Source organism: Pseudophryne corroboree, chromosome 3, assembly GCF_028390025.1.
Source record: "Pseudophryne corroboree isolate aPseCor3 chromosome 3, aPseCor3.hap2, whole genome shotgun sequence".
Lineage (NCBI taxonomy): Eukaryota > Metazoa > Chordata > Amphibia > Anura > Myobatrachidae > Pseudophryne > Pseudophryne corroboree.
The window spans coordinates 172,420,935-172,435,495 of record NC_086446.1 but is presented as its reverse complement, the minus strand read 5'-3'; the positions used below and the strand labels follow the sequence as shown (position 1 = coordinate 172,435,495).

At 45.0% G+C, this 14,561-nt stretch overlaps 1 long non-coding RNA gene across 1 annotated transcript in view; it reads left to right on the top strand.

Moving 5' to 3' along the window:
- Positions 1-869: 869 nt before the first annotated feature.
- LOC135057560 (uncharacterized) overlaps positions 870-14,561 on the top strand; it is a 24,630-nt gene continuing 10,938 nt past the window's right edge. The window contains exon 1 of the long non-coding RNA XR_010244201.1: positions 870-979. This is a non-coding gene — a long non-coding RNA (uncharacterized LOC135057560). The remainder of the gene's footprint in view (positions 980-14,561) is intronic.

The following is a 14,561-nucleotide window of genomic DNA, read 5'->3' as shown; positions in this document are numbered from 1 at the left end:
CACATTATTAATGACCTTATACACAAAATGACACACATAGTGCCCCCTACACATTTGCTGCACATTATTAGTGCCCCTATACACATAATGACACACATACAGTAGTACCCTGTTACACATATGCCACACATTATTAATGCCCTTATACACATAATGACACATATAGTGCCCCTTACACACATGTTGAACATTATTAATGCATTTTTACATGACACACATAATGCTCCTTACACATATTCTGAACTCTACTGCACAACCAACCCACTCACATGCACACAGCACTCACACTGCCACTAACACTGTGACCTCTGCCTCTGCTTGGATACAGATGTGTCCTCCTAAATCTTGCCTCAATGATAACGTTGGGCACCTTTTTTATGAAAATGCATCTTATTTTCATTGCTATGTGGCTAGGATGCACAAGCTGCTTCTGCTGATTAAAATGATATGCAGCATGCCTATATACTGTGTGAGACTGTGGCTGTATCTGCATATGAAATGCTACACACAGAATATAGGCATGCCGCATATCATTTTAATCAGCAGAAGCTGCTGATGCCCCTAGGCATATCAAATGCCCTAGGCAATTGCCTAATTTGCCTATGCCTATGGCCGGCTCTGCACTGCAGAGGAGGCAGATTTAACATGTGCAGAGAGAGTTAGATTTGGGTGGGGTGTGTTCAACCTGCAATCTAATTTGCAGTGTAAAAATAAAGCAGCCAGTATTTCCCCTGCACAGAAATAAAATAACCCACCCAAATCTAACTCTCTTTGCACATCTTAAATCTGCCTCCCCTGCAGTGCACATGGTTTTGCCCAATTGCTAACTAAATTCCTGCTGCGATCAACTTGGAATTACCCCCAATGCCATTAATGAGGCCAGTCAGGCTGCACGTGTTGCGGAAGCTGAAAAGGAACAGCAAGAGCTCTTGGATGAGTTACGGTTAGAGATGTACCAACCAATTAAAGGCAGAAGATGGTAAAATCTGAACTTATTGTTGTATATAAAGCTGTTCCATAGAAAATAGTGAGAGTTAATTTTAACTGTCAGGATTTCAGAATATTTCTTTGATGTCAGAATATAACTTATTTTTCAATAAGTGGGCGTGCATATATTCTTGCTAATGTATATTTCAGACAGAAAGATAATGATTCAAGAAAGATAATGGTACAGTTCAGAATTTGAGTAAATCTGAGTATTAGAAAATGCTTCTGAACAGTGGCCCTCATTCCGAGTTGTTCGCAGCAGTTCATCCCATCGCAAATGGCAAAAAATCTCAAACTGCGCATGCGCGAAAGCGGAAATATGCATGCGCAAAGGGAGCGATACGACGCTTGTGCAAAATCACTAACCGAAAATCTGCTCGTAATACATAACCGAAAACAGGGAGTGACGGAGGCGTGGCAGAGGCACGGCTTCGCTATCCAACGAAATGGGCGTGAAAGTGGGCGGCTAGTGTGGGAGTATGCAACCAGCAGTAGGCGTGTTTTTTGCAAAAATGCGTATCTTATGGCAAAAGTACATAACAAATGTTCGCTATCTTGACGCAGCCGAAGAGTAAGTCTGCAGCTACTCAGCACTTGCGAAGTACTGTTACAAGTGTGTGTCTGCTCTAATTAGCAATTAATTAGCAACTGAATTCACCTGTTGAGCAATTACTCGCCAAACACTGCTCTTACAAAATGCTACAAACAGCAATTATATGGCCACTTAACATTTGTATTGTTACCACGTATAAATCTGACACACTCACAAATAATGCACTGTATTTTTGGGACAAATATAAATACTTTGATGTTAAATGAATGTTTTAATTATTTGTTTAATACTATCAAATGTGACTAAACCAACTTATAAACTACATCAGCTAAATCTTCTCGACATAGACATATTCCTTTGTGCATACCAAATAACATGAGCAACATAATGCAGCCTACATTTAATGTGACTTAATACATTTTTTTTTTATTGTGGGAATATGTGTCCATATCTAATACTATGGCATGTTGCCCCTAGTAACCCAAGTTCCTAATTATTTTTGGTTTTTTATCTGGCCAATTAAGTGTTGTGCAAGGCATACAGATTTTAAATTAGAATATTCAATGTTTGTCTGAATATTCTGATTGTTCCCATGTTCCACAAATGTCAATATGCCATGTTCAAGTTTACAGGGCACAGTTTTCCTGAGTGCATAACGTTTAATAAAACACACAAACAATTGTAATGTAATTTTTTTTTCACTTCAAAAAAAATACAAAATCACCAACACAACATGGCTACAAATGAGCATCACATACAGAGATGGACATACCAGCAAGCAGATGGCAGTGGCAAAATGCACATAGCAGAACCCAGTACTATGGTAACCCCATCTTCTGACAAAATATGATGTTTTAAATTAACTAAGTGAAACCCCAGCCAGACTAAACTTTTAGGGGAACTGAGGTAGATTCCGGAACCAACACACAAACACAAACATACACATTTTCGCTAGGAAGAGGAAGATGGCTCAGGTGTAGGCCAAAATAACTCACAGGCTACAATTTAAAGAAAACCTTTCACTTTGAGGGAGTTGTACATTCTGGCCACACAAGCCAAAAATAAAAAATACATCGAGGCAACATGTAAAACATGGCTGCTGCCCGTCTGGAGAGACATCACTTTCTCTTTTTTTTCCCCGCCTGATGTAGTTCTTCATGGCTCGGTCTGCGGAGCGACCTTCGAGGGCCCTGCCCAGTGGGATGTTCTTCCTGGGCAGGGGGAGGGGAGGGAGCCGATGTGGCTGGCTCTCTGCCACTGTGGGCAAGGAAGACAGTGATGTCCTGGAGCCCTTGCCGAATCGAATTGGCAAGTTGTTGGAAGGAGGAGGCGAGTTGATCTTGGCCCTGCCTGATCTCTGCCAGACCTTGGCAGAGTTGAGCTACACCTTGCTCCACACTGTTTCTGTGCTCAGTGAGCCGGACAGGTATCTGGCTTACCTCCCGGAGCATCCTGTCCTGAAAAGCATTCAGGCTTTCACCATACCTGGCTATTTCAGACAGGATGTCCGGGATAGCAGAGGGTTGGGTGGGGGGGCCAGTTGGTATCTGGACAGATGGAATGTGTGGTCCCACACTGGCACAGACACTAGGTCCCCCCACCTCAGCCTCAGCCACATAACCCTCCTGTGACTCTACCTGCTCACCCACCTGTGCTGTGTTATGTTCAAAGCAAATAGAAGAATGAGTGGAAAAAGAGTAGAAAAAAACAATATGAGACTTTTGGAACCAAAAAAATATTTCTTTAGGAATATGTGTGTAAACTTACCTGGCAAGTCATGTGCATGGAGTATTTCAGGCAGGTCCGTGTCCATATGAGACACCCCAACCCCCTCCTCGTAGCTCACACAGTCCATCGCCATCTCCTCAAGATCTGTGTACTCCACAGTGGAGCTGGACCTCCCCCTGTTGCCCTCGAGGCATTCCACTCCGCAGACCTCTTGCCCTTCAGGCGGGATTTGAAGTCGGCCCAACTACATATGTGTTAAAAAATAGGGGCAAGGGATATAAAAGTTATGAATACCTGCTTTAATTGATAGTACACATGTTATGTATTTGGTTGCTATAGGCAACATCACATCTAGCTAAGTTTTTAAGATTACTTGGCTCAGAAAATGGTTTGTCAATATACACTTACCGTCTTCGAACTTCCTGCGAGGTGCGGACTATTGAGCCGACTTCATTAACAGAATCAGTGATGTCCCTCCAAATTTGATCTTGGATGCAGCACCCATGTTTTTGGGTCCTCGATGTATTTTTTCCATGGCCTGTTTGACCAAAACACGTAACTCCCTCTTAGTGAAGGCGGGCTGTCTTTTCTTTTTTTTGGATGTAGCCTGTGAGCTATCGTCCTGTCCTTCCTCACCATCTTCCTCTTCACTAGCTGCTTGTGTAGTTTGTGTTTGAGCTGCTAGTCCGGAATCACCCTCAGTTTCCCCACTATCTATGTCTGGCAGGGGATTCACTCCTAACTCCTGGGTATCAGAAGATGGAGTTTGTATAGTACTGGGTCCTGCTATTTCTAACTCAGCATTGGCAGAGTCAAGCATCTGCCTCCGCAGCGCTAGGCGTCGATGTGTTAAAGCAGCCATCTGCTGCTGCACCTCGTCCATCTCTGCTGCCATCTGCTCACGAGTAGCCATGTTGCTGGTGGCATGTGTGTATGCACGAGTGTCTAGCTATTTATAGCTGCGTGTGTTTTCCGGTGCGGAAATCCGCGCAGGTGTAAATTATGCAAATTGGTCCAGTAATTGTTGTACTGGCTATATAAACGCCCTGCATGCAGCCTGTGTGTGTGTGGGTGTATGCAGAAAATTACTGAAGCAAGGTGGACATTTCTGAGTGAGCACATTTCTGAGTGAGTTTAGCGAGTATTTTATATTGTTTCAGTACAGATTTTATCTGTAATGTTCTCCTTATCATGTTTGTTGTGTAAGATTGTTGTATACAATGGTATTTTTTTTTTTTTATTATTTTGTAGTTTTGAATTTGGGGTAATTGTGTTATTAAACAACAATAACTTTTATTTATTTTTTTAATTTTCTGATTGGCTTGTGCATCTGTTTACCATAAAAATGACACACCATCTGATCCTAAAAAAACAAAAATTTGTGACTTTGTGTAGCTGTGTGTTCCAGCAAAATGTGGTGAGTAAACAGATTGTTACACTTAGTTGTGTTTTTTCTAAGCCCAAAAATAGGGTGAAAAAAAAATGTGTGTGTGTGTTGTTTTAAATATATATATATATATATATATTAGAGATGAGCGGGTTCGGTTCCTCGGAATCCGAACCCGCCCGAACTTCATGTTTTTTTTCACGGGTCCGAGCGACTCGGATCTTCCCGCCTTGCTCGGTTAACCCGAGCGCGCCCGAACGTCATCATGACGCTGTCGGATTCTCGCGAGACTCGGATTCTATATAAGGAGCCGCGCGTCGCCGCCATTTTCACTCGTGCATTGAGATTGATAGGGAGAGGACGTGTCTGGCGTCCTCTCCATTAGAATAGAGATAGATAGATTAGATAGAGAGAGATTGTGCAGAGTCGCAGACAGAGTTAGTTTACCACAGTCAGTGACCAGTGCAGTTGCTAGTTAACTTTTATTTAATATAATATATCCGTTCACTTCTCTCTGCTATATCCGTTCTCTGCCTGAAAAAAAAAACGATACACAGCACAGTCAGTCACACAGTGTGACTCAGTCTGTGTGCACTCAGCTCAGCCCAGTGTGCTGCACAGTCATCAATGTATAAATTAAAAGCTTATAATTAATTGTGGGGGAGACTGGGGAGCACTGAAGGTTGTTAGCAGGAGCCAGGAGTACAATTATATTAATTAACAGTGCACACTTTTGCTGCAGGAGTGGTGACCAGTGCCTGACCACCAGTATAGTATTGTTGTATACTACTAATATCTCTTTAAATATCAACCAGTCTATATTAGCAGCAGACACAGTACAGTGCGGTAGTTCACGGCTGTGGCTACCTCTGTGTCGGCACACGGCAGGCAGTCCGTCCGACCAGAATTGTATTATTTATTATTATATACCTACCACCTAACCGTGGTTTTTTTTTCATTCTTTATACCGTCATAGTGTCATCCTAATTGTTACGAGTATACTACTATCTCTTTATCAACCAGTGTACAGTGCGGTAGTTCACGGCTGTGGCTACCTCTGTGTCGGCACACGGCAGGCAGTCCGTCCGACCAGAATTGTATTATTTATTATTATATACCTACCACCTAACCGTGGTTTTTTTTTCATTCTTTATACCGTCATAGTGTCATCCTAATTGTTACGAGTATACTACTATCTCTTTATCAACCAGTGTACAGTGCGGTAGTTCACGGCTGTGGCTACCTCTGTGTCGGCACACGGCAGGCAGTCCGTCCGACCAGAATTGTATTATTTATTATTATATACCTACCACCTAACCGTGGTTTTTTTTTCATTCTTTATACCGTCATAGTGTCATCCTAATTGTTACGAGTATACTACTATCTCTTTATCAACCAGTGTACAGTGCGGTAGTTCACGGCTGTGGCTACCTCTGTGTCGGCACACGGCAGGCAGTCCGTCCGACCAGAATTGTATTATTTATTATTATATACCTACCACCTAACCGTGGTTTTTTTTTCATTCTTTATACCGTCATAGTGTCATCCTAATTGTTACGAGTATACTACTATCTCTTTATCAACCAGTGTACAGTGCGGTAGTTCACGGCTGTGGCTACCTCTGTGTCGGCACACGGCAGGCAGTCCGTCCGACCAGAATTGTATTATTTATTATTATATACCTACCACCTAACCGTGGTTTTTTTTTCATTCTTTATACCGTCATAGTGTCATCCTAATTGTTACGAGTATACTACTATCTCTTTATCAACCAGTGTACAGTGCGGTAGTTCACGGCTGTGGCTACCTCTGTGTCGGCACACGGCAGGCAGTCCGTCCGACCAGAATTGTATTATTTATTATTATATACCTACCACCTAACCGTGGTTTTTTTTTCATTCTTTATACCGTCATAGTGTCATCCTAATTGTTACGAGTATACTACTATCTCTTTATCAACCAGTGTACAGTGCGGTAGTTCACGGCTGTGGCTACCTCTGTGTCGGCACACGGCAGGCAGTCCGTCCGACCAGAATTGTATTATTTATTATTATATACCTACCACCTAACCGTGGTTTTTTTTTCATTCTTTATACCGTCATAGTGTCATCCTAATTGTTACGAGTATACTACTATCTCTTTATCAACCAGTGTACAGTGCGGTAGTTCACGGCTGTGGCTACCTCTGTGTCGGCACACGGCAGGCAGTCCGTCCGACCAGAATTGTATTATTTATTATTATATACCTACCACCTAACCGTGGTTTTTTTTTCATTCTTTATACCGTCATAGTGTCATCCTAATTGTTACGAGTATACTACTATCTCTTTATCAACCAGTGTACAGTGCGGTAGTTCACGGCTGTGGCTACCTCTGTGTCGGCACACGGCAGGCAGTCCGTCCGACCAGAATTGTATTATTTATTATTATATACCTACCACCTAACCGTGGTTTTTTTTTCATTCTTTATACCGTCATAGTGTCATCCTAATTGTTACGAGTATACTACTATCTCTTTATCAACCAGTGTACAGTGCGGTAGTTCACGGCTGTGGCTACCTCTGTGTCGGCACACGGCAGGCAGTCCGTCCGACCAGAATTGTATTATTTATTATTATATACCTACCACCTAACCGTGGTTTTTTTTTCATTCTTTATACCGTCATAGTGTCATCCTAATTGTTACGAGTATACTACTATCTCTTTATCAACCAGTGTACAGTGCGGTAGTTCACGGCTGTGGCTACCTCTGTGTCGGCACACGGCAGGCAGTCCGTCCGACCAGAATTGTATTATTTATTATTATATACCTACCACCTAACCGTGGTTTTTTTTTCATTCTTTATACCGTCATAGTGTCATCCTAATTGTTACGAGTATACTACTATCTCTTTATCAACCAGTGTACAGTGCGGTAGTTCACGGCTGTGGCTACCTCTGTGTCGGCACACGGCAGGCAGTCCGTCCGACCAGAATTGTATTATTTATTATTATATACCTACCACCTAACCGTGGTTTTTTTTTCATTCTTTATACCGTCATAGTGTCATCCTAATTGTTACGAGTATACTACTATCTCTTTATCAACCAGTGTACAGTGCGGTAGTTCACGGCTGTGGCTACCTCTGTGTCGGCACACGGCAGGCAGTCCGTCCGACCAGAATTGTATTATTTATTATTATATACCTACCACCTAACCGTGGTTTTTTTTTCATTCTTTATACCGTCATAGTGTCATCCTAATTGTTACGAGTATACTACTATCTCTTTATCAACCAGTGTACAGTGCGGTAGTTCACGGCTGTGGCTACCTCTGTGTCGGCACACGGCAGGCAGTCCGTCCGACCAGAATTGTATTATTTATTATTATATACCTACCACCTAACCGTGGTTTTTTTTTCATTCTTTATACCGTCATAGTGTCATCCTAATTGTTACGAGTATACTACTATCTCTTTATCAACCAGTGTACAGTGCGGTAGTTCACGGCTGTGGCTACCTCTGTGTCGGCACACGGCAGGCAGTCCGTCCGACCAGAATTGTATTATTTATTATTATATACCTACCACCTAACCGTGGTTTTTTTTTCATTCTTTATACCGTCATAGTGTCATCCTAATTGTTACGAGTATACTACTATCTCTTTATCAACCAGTGTACAGTGCGGTAGTTCACGGCTGTGGCTACCTCTGTGTCGGCAGTCGGCAGGCAGTCCGTCCATCCATAATTGTATTATTATTATAATATATACCACCTAACCGTGGTTTTTTTTTCATTCTTTATACCGTCGTCATAGTGTCATACTAGTTGTTACGAGTATACTACTATCTCTTTATCAACCAGTGTACAGTGCGGTAGTTCACGGCTGTGGCTACCTCTGTGTCGGCAGTCGGCAGGCAGTCCGTCCATCCATAATTGTATTATTATTATAATATATACCACCTAACCGTGGTTTTTTTATACCACCTAACCGTGGCAGTCCGTCCATAATTGTATACTAGTATCCAATCCATCCATCTCCATTGTTTACCTGAGGTGCCTTTTAGTTCTGCCTATAAAATATGGAGAACAAAAAAGTTGAGGTTCCAAAATTAGGGAAAGATCAAGATCCACTTCCACCTCGTGCTGAAGCTGCTGCCACTAGTCATGGCCGAGACGATGAAATGCCAGCAACGTCGTCTGCCAAGGCCGATGCCCAATGTCATAGTACAGAGCATGTCAAATCCAAAACACCAAATATCAGAAAAAAAAGGACTCCAAAACCTAAAATAAAATTGTCGGAGGAGAAGCGTAAACTTGCCAATATGCCATTTACCACACGGAGTGGCAAGGAACGGCTGAGGCCCTGGCCTATGTTCATGGCTAGTGGTTCAGCTTCACATGAGGATGGAAGCACTCAGCCTCTCGCTAGAAAACTGAAAAGACTCAAGCTGGCAAAAGCACCGCAAAGAACTGTGCGTTCTTTGAAATCCCAAATCCACAAGGAGAGTCCAATTGTGTCGTTTGCGATGCCTGACCTTCCCAACACTGGACGTGAAGAGCATGCGCCTTCCACTATTTGCATGCCCCCTGCAAGTGCTGGAAGGAGCACCCGCAGTCCAGTTCCTGATAGTCAGATTGAAGATGTCAGTGTTGAAGTACACCAGGATGAGGAGGATATGGGTGTTGCTGGCGCTGGGGAGGAAATTGACCAGGAGGATTCTGATGGTGAGGTGGTTTGTTTAAGTCAGGCACCCGGGGAGACACCTGTTGTCCGTGGGAGGAATATGGCCGTTGACATGCCAGGTGAAAATACCAAAAAAATCAGCTCTTCGGTGTGGAGGTATTTCACCAGAAATGCGGACAACAGGTGTCAAGCCGTGTGTTCCCTTTGTCAAGCTGTAATAAGTAGGGGTAAGGACGTTAACCACCTCGGAACATCCTCCCTTATACGTCACCTGCAGCGCATTCATAATAAGTCAGTGACAAGTTCAAAAACTTTGGGTGACAGCGGAAGCAGTCCACTGACCAGTAAATCCCTTCCTCTTGTAACCAAGCTCACGCAAACCACCCCACCAACTCCCTCAGTGTCAATTTCCTCCTTCCCCAGGAATGCCAATAGTCCTGCAGGCCATGTCACTGGCAAGTCTGACGAGTCCTTTCCTGCCTGGGATTCCTCCGATGCATCCTTGCGTGTAACGCCTACTGCTGCTGGCGCTGCTGTTGTTGCCGCTGGGAGTCGATGGTCATCCCAGAGGGGAAGTCGTAAGCCCACTTGTACTACTTCCAGTAAGCAATTGACTGTTCAACAGTCCTTTGCGAGGAAGATGAAATATCACAGCAGTCATCCTACTGCAAAGCGGATAACTGAGTCCTTGACAACTATGTTGGTGTTAGACGTGCGTCCGGTATCCGCCGTTAGTTCACAGGGAACTAGACAATTTATTGAGGCAGTGTGCCCCCGTTACCAAATACCATCTAGGTTCCACTTCTCTAGGCAGGCGATACCGAGAATGTACACGGACGTCAGAAAAAGACTCACCAGTGTCCTAAAAAATGCAGTTGTACCCAATGTCCACTTAACCACGGACATGTGGACAAGTGGAGCAGGGCAGGGTCAGGACTATATGACTGTGACAGCCCACTGGGTAGATGTATGGACTCCCGCCGCAAGAACAGCAGCGGCGGCACCAGTAGCAGCATCTCGCAAACGCCAACTCTTTCCTAGGCAGGCTACGCTTTGTATCACCGCTTTCCAGAATACGCACACAGCTGAAAACCTCTTACGGCAACTGAGGAAGATCATCGCGGAATGGCTTACCCCAATTGGACTCTCCTGTGGATTTGTGGCATCGGACAACGCCAGCAATATTGTGTGTGCATTAAATATGGGCAAATTCCAGCACGTCCCATGTTTTGCACATACCTTGAATTTGGTGGTGCAGAATTTTTTAAAAAACGACAGGGGCGTGCAAGAGATGCTGTCGGTGGCCAGAAAAATTGCGGGACACTTTCGGCGTACAGGCACCACGTACAGAAGACTGGAGCACCACCAAAAACTACTGAACCTGCCCTGCCATCATCTGAAGCAAGAAGTGGTAACGAGGTGGAATTCAACCCTCTATATGCTTCAGAGGTTGGAGGAGCAGCAAAAGGCCATTCAAGCCTATACAATTGAGCACGATATAGGAGATGGAATGCACCTGTCTCAAGTGCAGTGGAGAATGATTTCAACGTTGTGCAAGGTTCTGATGCCCTTTGAACTTGCCACACGTGAAGTCAGTTCAGACACTGCCAGCCTGAGTCAGGTCATTCCCCTCATCAGGCTTTTGCAGAAGAAGCTGGAGGCATTGAAGAAGGAGCTAACACGGAGCGATTCCGCTAGGCATGTGGGACTTGTGGATGCAGCCCTTAATTCGCTTAACAAGGATTCACGGGTGGTCAATCTGTTGAAATCAGAGCACTACATTTTGGCCACCGTGCTCGATCCTAGATTTAAAGCCTACCTTGGATCTCTCTTTCCGGCAGACACAGGTCTGCTGGGGTTGAAAGACCTGCTGGTGACAAAATTGTCAAGTCAAGCGGAACGCGACCTGTCAACATCTCCTCCTTCACATTCTCCCGCAACTGGGGGTGCGAGGAAAAGGCTCAGAATTCCGAGCCCACCCGCTGGCGGTGATGCAGGGCAGTCTGGAGCGACTGCTGATGCTGACATCTGGTCCGGACTGAAGGACCTGACAACGATTACGGACATGTCGTCTACTGTCACTGCATATGATTCTCTCAACATTGATAGAATGGTGGAGGATTATATGAGTGACCGCATCCAAGTAGGCACGTCACACAGTCCGTACTTATACTGGCAGGAAAAAGAGGCAATTTGGAGGCCCTTGCACAAACTGGCTTTATTCTACCTAAGTTGCCCTCCCACAAGTGTGTACTCCGAAAGAGTGTTTAGTGCCGCCGCTCACCTTGTCAGCAATCGGCGTACGAGGTTACATCCAGAAAATGTGGAGAAGATGATGTTCATTAAAATGAATTATAATCAATTCCTCCGCGGAGACATTGACCAGCAGCAATTGCCTCCACAAAGTACACAGGGAGCTGAGATGGTGGATTCCAGTGGGGACGAATTGATAATCTGTGAGGAGGGGGATGTACACGGTGATATATCGGAGGGTGAAGATGAGGTGGACATCTTGCCTCTGTAGAGCCAGTTTGTGCAAGGAGAGATTAATTGCTTCTTTTTTGGGGGGGGTCCAAACCAACCCGTCATATCAGTCACAGTCGTGTGGCAGACCCTGTCACTGAAATGATGGGTTGGTTAAAGTGTGCATGTCCTGTTTTGTTTATACAACATAAGGGTGGGTGGGAGGGCCCAAGGATAATTCCATCTTGCACCTCTTTTTTCTTTTCTTTTTCTTTGCATCATGTGCTGATTGGGGAGGGTTTTTTGGAAGGGACATCCTGCGTGACACTGCAGTGCCACTCCTAGATGGGCCCGGTGTTTGTGTCGGCCACTAGGGTCGCTAATCTTACTCACACAGTCAGCTACCTCATTGCGCCTCTTTTTTTCTTTGCGTCATGTGCTGTTTGGGGAGGGTTTTTTGGAAGGGACATCCTGCGTGACACTGCAGTGCCACTCCTAGATGTGCCCGGTGTTTGTGTCGGCCACTAGGGTCGCTAATCTTACTCACACAGTCAGCTACCTCATTGCGCCTCTTTTTTTCTTTGCGTCATGTGCTGTTTGGGGAGGGTTTTTTGGAAGGGCCATCCTGCGTGACACTGCAGTGCCACTCCTAGATGGGCCCGGTGTTTGTGTCGGCCACTAGGGTCGCTTATCTTACTCACACAGCGACCTCGGTGCAAATTTTAGGACTAAAAATAATATTGTGAGGTGTGATGTGTTCAGAATAGGCTGAAAATGAGTGTAAATTATGTTTTTTGAGGTTAATAATACTTTGGGATCAAAATTACCCCCAAATTCTATGATTTAAGCTGTTTTTTAGGGTTTTTTGAAAAAAACACCCGAATCCAAAACACACCCGAATCCGACAAAAAAAATTCGGTGAGGTTTTGCCAAAACGCGGTCGAACCCAAAACACGGCCGCGGAACCGAACCCAAAACCAAAACACAAAACCCGAAAAATTTCCGGCGCTCATCTCTAATATATATATATATATATATATATCTATATGTAGACTTATATGTTTATGAATTGCAGCCATATCTTAATGATATATATGTGTGTGTGTGTGTGTGTGTGTGTGTGTGTGTGTGTCCGCGGGTGCGAATCTCCGCCCATGCGAACTGTACAAACTGTCCTGCACATTAATGTACACATATCAATAAAGTTTATTAAAGATGACACCATACAATTACAACCAATCACATGCCACCACACACTATAAATATAAGCCCATATATGGAAAACGCCATTGGCACCATGCGCACAGCAGCTTTTACCCGCCGTGAGCTGCGTGTGTTGGTCGCGGTGATGGACCGCCGCGTAGGCCCCTTTGTCCCCAATAGGATAAAGCGCGAGGCCTATGCGGAGGTCCACCGCATACTCCGCACCCGCACCCGGACCAGACGCACTATTATCCAGCTAGAAAGGCGCTGGAGCGACCTCCATCGTCGCACACCGGACCTGTTGGTGCAAATCCGCCAACAAATCCGCAATACACGTAGGCGAAGTAAGTTTCATATTACATTAAATTCCACTAAGATTATTAGCAGAAACTTTGAATGCAAAACTTGCATATTTTTTACTAAGTTATATAGTGTGAAAATTAGCACACTGACAATGTAGTATTGTAGAACAAACATGACACAGTGTGTGTGGTTATGGCAAGCAGTACTGACTGTGTAGCAAAGTGCTTCTGAAAAAGTGCATGTTGTTGTACTGAGTTGCTACGCAGGTTGTCAACTGAACCCAATAACTTGCTCTGTGTGGTAAATTTACATCGGTGGGAGCTTTTTAGAACTGGTGATGTTGCCTATAGCAACCAATCAGATTCAATCTTTTCTCTTCTAGAAGCAGCTTAATAAATGTTACGTATAATCAGATTGGTTGCTATGGCCAACATCACCAGTTCCAAAAAAAAAAAAATTAATAATTTTACCCCTGTGTCTTTAACATGGGACAGAACAGTGTAATAGAAAAAATGCTGTTGTTATAATTTTTTAAAGCCACAACCTAAATATTACATATGTCATTCTATGGCAAGCACAACGGCAAGCTGCTGCTGAAAGCCTGCACCAATCCCCTTCTCAGCCCCCCTCCCCTTCTGTGGCCCAATCCCCCTCTCCTTCCCAATCCCCTTCTCAGCCCCCCTCCCCTTCTGTGGCCCAATCCCCCTCTCCTTCCCAATCCCCTTCTCAGCCCCCCTCCACTTCTGTGGCCCAATCCCCCTCTCCTTCCCAATCCCCTTCTCAGCCCCCCTCCCCTTCTGTGGCCCAATCCCCCTCTCCTTCCCAATCCCCTTCTCAACCCCCCTCCACTTCTGTGGCCCAATCCCCCTCTTCTTTCCAATCCCCTTCTCAGCCCCCCTCCCCTTCTGTGGCCCAATCCCCCTCTCCTTCCCAATCCCCTTCTCTGCCCCCCTCCCCCTCTCTTTACCAATACCCCTCTCTGTCCCCCTCCCCCTCTGTAGGCCAAACCACCACTCCACCCACCTCCACCTCTCTTTCCCATTCCCCCTCTCTGGCCCCCTCACCCTCTGTGGACCAATCCACCTCTCAGCACATCTCCCCCTCTGTGGCCCAAACACCCTCTCCGCCCCCCTCCTCCTCTCAATCAGACCCACCCTCTGTAACCAGCTCCCCATTCCATCCTCCTTCCCCAATCCCTCCTCCTTCCCCAATCCATCCTCCTTCCCCCATCCAGCCTCCTTCCCCCATCCAGCCTCCTTCCCCACCCAGTG